Genomic DNA, 7,730 nt, shown 5'->3' on the forward strand with positions numbered 1-7,730 from the left:
CTTGTGCCCAAGGTCTGCTCAGAACATTAACCCAGACAGACCGGAAGGAACCCAAGTCACTGGGCTGGTGTAGTTCCTGTGCGCCTGGTCCCGCTGGTCCCAGTTACTCCTAGTGTTGGGACAGATGTTGGTTGATCCTGGGTGTGTCATAGCACCTGGGAGTGGAGCTTCCTCTGGGTGTTGTGGGCGAATGTTAAATTTTTATCTATTTTCCAAGTTAGTGTCGGGGGCATGGTGTTCTATCCTAATGCTGGGCAGTATCACAGAGCTCCAGCTCCCAATCAACAACCTAATTATAAGAGGAAAATAATATAGTGTGCTATATTCAACACATGATATTCAATACTTTATTAGATACATAAAAACATACATAAAGTACACTTTATATTCGGTCATTTTTGCCTCAAATACTCTGGTATGTTGTTCTGAGTATATTTAAGTTACTCTAGCCCAGAACCTGGGGGGACGGGAGGGTCACAACCCCTTTAAAGGTAGATTGGCACATACACAGGGGTTGCATATCAGATATCCTGCATATCATATAGTCACATTACAATTCATAATAGTAGCAAAATTACAGCTATGAAGTAGCAGTGAGAATAATCTTATGGTTGAGGGTCAGAATGTGAGGAACTGTGTTAAAGGTCACAGCATTAGAAAAGTTGAGAACCACTGCTCTAGGGTAGGCTACCATGTTCTCTGAGGAGATGAGGTAGGTATATTTAAATGCATTTTTAACTTGGAGTATTTTCTATTTAGAATGGGTTTACAGGGACACAGTACCATCATCAGTTCAGGAACAGTGTTCACCTGGCTCTGTTCCTCTGGAGAAATCTAACTCCTGCATGACCACAAGCAAAAGGAGTGTGCACTAAAAGCAGGAACCTGACTGTGTAGGCCTAAGGGTGGAATAGTCAATCCAGGGCCAAATTCACAGACTGTGCCCATGTGCCATCCCAGACCACCTTCAACCCTTCCGTTCCTAGTCAGGTCTCTGGGGACATGAAGTACAACTCTTTTGTGGGTGAGTACAGAAAGGGTAAAGATTCCAGGGCCCAAAAACTCATTAATCATTAATCCCTGTTGTATATGCCAAAGAGAAAGGGTATCTGTTGAACATTCACTGAGTAACTGCCTCAAATGGCAAAGGAGAGTTAGCTCCTCTCAGAACTGGTGTTGAAGCACAAACTCCTCCTCCCCACCTCCCACCCTGCCATCCTTTCAACCTCAACCCCACCTACAAAACCCACTCCCTACACACACACACACACACACACACTGTCCTTGGGGTGCATCTTCCCATGGGAAAATCTCTGACCTTCTACACCAGCAACTTCTTCAGCTTGGACATAAACCTGCAGCCTATATACCACAGGAGCTGGACACCCACCAGGCCAGCTAGCCACAAGTTAGGAACAAACCCAAACCTAAAACAAAACAAAACAAAAAGGCTAGAAAATCGTGCAAACTAAAAGCCTGACAGGAATAACAGTAACAATTGCCCTTGTTCTGGTTAAACCCAATGCTTCGACTTGAGCTTGAGACTCAACAACAGACTGTTCTTTTCTGTCTGTCTTGCAATATGTCTTGTTAAAAGAATGAAATTAATGACTTTTAAAACATATGAAAAATAAACTTCTCAAGAGCTATTGAAAGCTCAAAATACTAAAATTCCAAGTCCTCTGTACTGATGAAATAGAAGTATTTTTCCTATCATCTTTCAAGTTTGTACTGCAAGAAAAAGATACAGTATCTCACATTGTGAAGCTATGAGAACTTTGTTGGCAAGGATTCTTTGATGCAGATAATTCCACAACATAAATCAAGGCTTGTTAAACACACAAGAAACGGAAAGGCAATACAAGTAATTTTACAATTTGCTAGACACAGTAGTAAGAAAAACAGGAAGTGGGTGTTTATTAGCAGTCCCAAATATACCAGCCAAAATACAACTCCCCATGGAGTCTGAGTTATTCAAAATAGAGCAGAGAACAGAATTCCTAAGATTATAAAAGGGTAATTAATCACAAGCAGTATTCACAGACCAGTGATTTGGAAACTACCTTCTTACTGAAGATCTGGATCAAGAGTAAACTTCAAAGCAAAATGTGCTGATCTCAGATTCATTGCATCTGGTCGATAAACCCTACCAAAACGTCACTTTAAGCTCAGTTGACAGTCCATCTTTATTACATAATAACTGTGTGTGTGATGCCTTAGACATCTTTTACCTGACTTGGAGAGTACATCAGTGCCTCCCTAATCAGCCATTGGCATTAGAAACACTGCCTCTTACTGTTGTTTTGTGCATTGAATTCATAATTACACATGTAGTTTAAGCCTGTTTCATAGGAACACATGGTTTGTCACCAGGAAGCATGTTTGCAAGCTAACGTGATAGCATGAAAACTTTGTTTTTGGTTTAGAGAGCCTTTTAAATATATGCCCCAACCAGTCTGGTTTGAAGCTAAGGGTCTTTTATCTTGTTGGCCATGGTTTAAAATATATACCTAGAGAGATATCTCAGAGGTCAAGCGTACTTGCCGCTCTTGCAGAGGACCGGGGGCTGGTTCCCAGAACCCACGTGGCAGCTCACAACTGCCTGTTAAAGGAAGTTCAGAGAATCCAGAACCCTTTCCTGGCCTCCATGGGTGCCAAGCACAAATGTGGTATACATTTATACAGGCGAACAAAACATTCATACACATAAATTAAAAATGACCAAATCTTTTAAATTACATATCTAAAATACATGAGGCATGAATATAATTTTCATGAATCATGTAAAGGAGTTAAACGCAAATTTTCATATGATTCCAGACCATTTGCTTCTAACTGGTGAGACCGTGGAACTTGATGGTTTGGAGTCTTAGGAACTTGGCAAATCCCTTACCTGTTCTGTGTCTTAGCTTCTCCCTATGCACTATGGGAAGTAAAGTGTCGGCTCCATTAACCCCAACTACTCACTAGGGTGAATAAAATGACTTGGCTTGGCATCATTAACTCTTCCAACTGAAGCCACTTAGAAGAGACCAACAAACCACTGAATTAAATTATTTGTTCCGGTCAATAGGAGACATAATGGGAATATATGTGCATGGTGAGTTGGAATGCCATTCACACATCTTATATCAGTGAGTATATTACTGAGTTGTGATTAAGAAAGGAGGAAGACAGGTCTTTGGAAGCAAGCTCACCACAGGAATGAAAAATTAACAACAGGAATTACAAATTACAAATTAGATTGTGAGTGCCAAACTGAATGAGACCTCAACGTCTTCCTTCCCTAATATTTGAAGAATACACACACACACACACACACACACACACACACTCACAAACATACACATAAACACTCATGCATGCATGCACACATGCCAAGCTGGTTGTCAGTTGGCCTTCTTCTTGCTTTGGGCTATCCAGCATGATGGAGACAAAAGGTTCATTGGAGGAAATAAGAAAGAAGGGTAGAAGAAAGGAGAGAGGGCCATACTGGCAAAGCTCCCCATTCTCTGCTTGGAGGATGGACAGGTGGTGGTGTTGACATCAACTGTCTCCTCTGTCAGGGTGAGTGGGAAGGCACACAGCCTCCCCTGGGAGTAAGTTCTGGATAACTGGTAGATGCGATGACTTTTGCTCCTGGGCCAGCTCTGAAACATGCCAATCAGTTCTCCTTGCATCCCCAGTTGATGACCTCAAGGAGACCCTAAATAACAGTGGTATCCCCCAGGGGATGAGGAAAATTCAGTAGAAAACACCTCCTGTGCACCCAGATAACTTTGCTCAAGTGAAAAATAAGCTTTTATTGTGCTAACCCACTGGAATTGGGGGAGGGGGACTTGGTTACACCATCATGTAGCCTGTCGTGTGTAATACAGACTAGGAAAGGCAGACTCATTCAAATCAATCTATTTAGCCAATCAGCTCTGGGTTCTGAAGCATCTGGATAAGTTAGGGGGAAAAAAGCATTTCTCTTTTCCTCCCTTATTTTCCTGGCAAGTCAACTTTCCTGCTGAACAGCTCAGCCTGTGGTGGCAGCCAGAGCCATCGCTTCCTCTTGGAACTTCTGAAATACAGAAGGCCACAGAAGGTCTCTGCAGGTCATACCCTGCCAGTTAGCCCTGCATTGAAGGAGGTACAAAGTCTGGTTTTTTTTTAAAATTATTATTATTAGTTATTATTATTATTATTATTATTATTATTATTATTATTATTATTATTTGGTGGTGGTGGTAATGCTCTTCTTCTTCGTCCTCTTCTTCCTCCTCCTCCTCTTCTTCCCAGAGTGGTACTGGCCCCCAGTTCTCTAGCAATCCCCAAAACTTCATCAAACATATTTACATCCAATGGGAGCATGCCAACCCCAGGTAAGTACTGTTGCTTTCTGTAGGTGTTCTAGTTGGTTCTCACATCGATCGCCAGACACAAACGCTTGTCCTATAACTTAGATGACAGTAACCCTGAGGATATTTTAGGACTTGAAGCAAATGCAGAAACCCCAAGAACCTGCTCTAAGAAAGCTGCATCGGACAGGGGAAACTATCCCTAGTAATGCATGAAAGTCCACGCAGCAACTACCATGCTCTATCAAAATTATCTAAGCCAAAAAAAGAGTTCATGAATATAGACCGAAAATAATACATTTCATAATTATTTCCCTCGGAGCAATATAGGCCTTTTGTGTTTAATCACACTAAAGCTAAAAACTAATAACGGCTGTGGTCTATACCTCAGATAATGTTTGTGTGGTCCTCACAGTGCTCTAAAAAGAAAGATTAATTGTTTTGGTAAAAAGATTTTACACAATGATCTCAAATTTCTGACTTCTCTTGTAAGACCAGAAGCTTAAGAGATATGGATGTGGACCAGTGTGTGTACACGTGTGTGTCTGTGCATGTGCATGAGTGTGTGTGCATATATTTGAGTCTCCCTCTCTCTGTGACAACCGTAAGAGAAGCCACTTGCTATAAGCCCATTCTGACCACTCTGCTTACTTAATATTACCTGCCTGTCTTAAAAAGTATTGGTAAGACTCCTTAAACAGTATTTGTATCAATTAGTGCTCGTATTCATCTGTGTGTCTTTCTATGTCAGAACTACCCCTTCCAGAGAAAAGACCAGCATTCAGAAGTACATGGGCTCAAGCAGGAGAAGACCCTCTCTCACTTCTGTGGTCCCTTCTCCCGGGCCAAGGCAAGTCTTTTGCTGCCCTAAGTTATTGATGTAAAGGGCCATCAAGTGGAGTGACCTCATCAAGGGAAGGGTACTGAGCCTGTACCCAGTAGCCCTGTTAGATGCACGGCAATCCTCTTTGCAGTTTGACTGTGGCTGAACAGATAGATCTGAACATCACACCATTAAGTCTGGGTAAAGTCGGCTCTCATCGAGGCTCCTTCCTATGTCCTCTACTAAACATATATCCTGCGAAGAAGCACATTCGCAAGTGGTGCGGTGGACCTTGTAGAAACTGTGAACTTGGGCTGGCCTCCATTGTCATTGTCCCTGAATTTGGGATTTGCTGTTTACAAGTTTATACTGTATGATTTCTTTCCTTGACTTTTCTTCTCTTCTTCGGTTTTTTTTTCTTTTTCCCTCTCCTCCTCTTTATTATCAAGCTCTCTTTAGCAACTCAGTATGGTATATCCAAGTGTGAGAATTCTTATTTGTTAATTGATAGCTGTTTTAGTACAAAATGCAGGAACACCAGGAAGTCAAGCTTCATGTTTGCATGGCCTCGGCTTGAACTGTAATGACGCTGGGTAAATACTTAAATAGAAATAGATGGAAAACATGAAGACCTGGTGGCACATTGTAATGAGGAAGGCACACATCTGGTGGCATGTGGAGTGCTTCCTGTTCTCACTGTGAAGTCTTAAGCACAAGAGCTAAAAGCTTGCATCCATCCTCACAGAACCTCATGGAACTGAACATTTGTGAGCTCTCCTTTGCCCCTAACAGCATCAAAATTCAGTATAAAACCCACCTAGAATCTGTTGCCACTTCTGAGATTCAGCATTAGCCAGGGGACAGAGAGAAATCCTGCCTGCCTAAGAATAAGCCACTCCCTCTCCAAGAAAAAAAAAAAAATAGAAGGATATGAGTCTGAGAGTAACATATCCCTTTGAAGAAAAAGAATAATCTCTGTGTGTCCTCTCACTTCAAATTGTGTTTTTATGAAGTGTATACCTTCAAAAACTATTAGACTTCTTTGCTTCTATTCCAGGAGTTTACATAAAGTCTGGCTATAGTCAGAAGTGACCTTACTTGACCTTGGGCTCCATTGACAGATACTTGCTTAGGTTCAATTGTTGTCTGGGGATTGAGAGTGGCATAACAATATTAGTGAAAACAATAGCCAGTTCGTTTACATAGAGTCTTTCTTCCTGTGATTTCAAAGCAAATTTTCAAGCCTAATACAAATGACATTAAAAGGAACCAGCCCAAGACTTGGCAACTGCAGCTTATGGGATATTTCATTCTGCTCTGCAAGCGCACTCTGTGTGCGATCAGTGGCTGACTGCACACTGACCAGTCTCTCTTCCCACAGCTCCCTCAGCTGTACTTGTTCTGCTGCTACCAGCTTCCACGCTGATGGTTTTCTTCATAGCCAAGTAGTGAGAGTTCATTTCACATGTAACTCGCCCTCTTTAGCCCAGTGTTTCCGGCTTTCTCTTTAACAGAGATCTCACTGAGTCATCTGGGTTTTAGCTCAATAAAGCCATCATCTTTTTTGGGAGAAGGAGGGGTCCTTCTTTTTCTTTGTAGTTTTTGTTTTTTTTTTTTTGTTTTGTTTTTTTTTTTAGTTAGTTTTTTTCTAAAAAGCAAGTAGTCAGTCAGTATACTCATCGGAGATTGGAGTCTACTGGGGGGAAAGACTAAATGTTCACAAAGCTCTTTCTATCATATATCAATGAGCCCAAAACCGGGAGATTCATGTTTGGTAACACTGAAGTTCAATCTTAGCGGAAACTTCCGGAACCACCTCCTGCCCAGTACAATTACCTCACTTCTCTAGAATGTCTGCTCATTTTCTTTTCCCGGCATCTCTTCTATATGAACACCTCCCAGCCAAGTCAATTAAAAAAAAAAAAAAAAAAAAAACTCATTTCCCATCTTTGAATGACTCCTGAGAACCATCCACTGCTAATGTTAAACACAGGAGAGCAGCAAATGTTTGAAGGCTTCAGACTGGGAAACGAGGAAGTGAGGGAATAAGGGTTATCCATTAAGAGTGGGTTTAGAAACAGGAGTGTCATGGCTACTTTGAGATGAAACTCATTTACACAAACCAAGACAAAAATCTGCTAAATACATCTAGGAGGAGATATGCAAGGCATAGGCGACTCCAAAGAACAATAGTGGGGTCTTCGTGGATGTTTTGCCTTTTCCAAGAGTTGAAAGAGACATAAAGGTGGAACACATGTAACTCAAACACTTGAAGAATCTGTAAGCTTAAGAGATATGGATGTGGACCAGTGTTGCCTTGGATCCACGCTGACCCTTCAGCAGAGTCTGGCATTCTTGTCCACAGATGTGTGCCACAAGGAGTGTGCATTACTGCCCCACTCTGAACAAATGTTGTGCTCAGTATTTCCCTCTGGGGCTGACTTACTCCCTCCCGTGCCTTTCTGTCTCAGAGCCTCTCCTGGTCCATACATCATCAGATAATTTACCATTTGGGAGAAGGTAACAAATTTTCAGAAGTTCTCCAAAAATTTAACCAGCTACAT

The sequence above is a fragment of the Mastomys coucha genome, unplaced genomic scaffold (assembly GCF_008632895.1).
Source record: "Mastomys coucha isolate ucsf_1 unplaced genomic scaffold, UCSF_Mcou_1 pScaffold9, whole genome shotgun sequence".
NCBI lineage: Eukaryota > Metazoa > Chordata > Mammalia > Rodentia > Muridae > Mastomys > Mastomys coucha.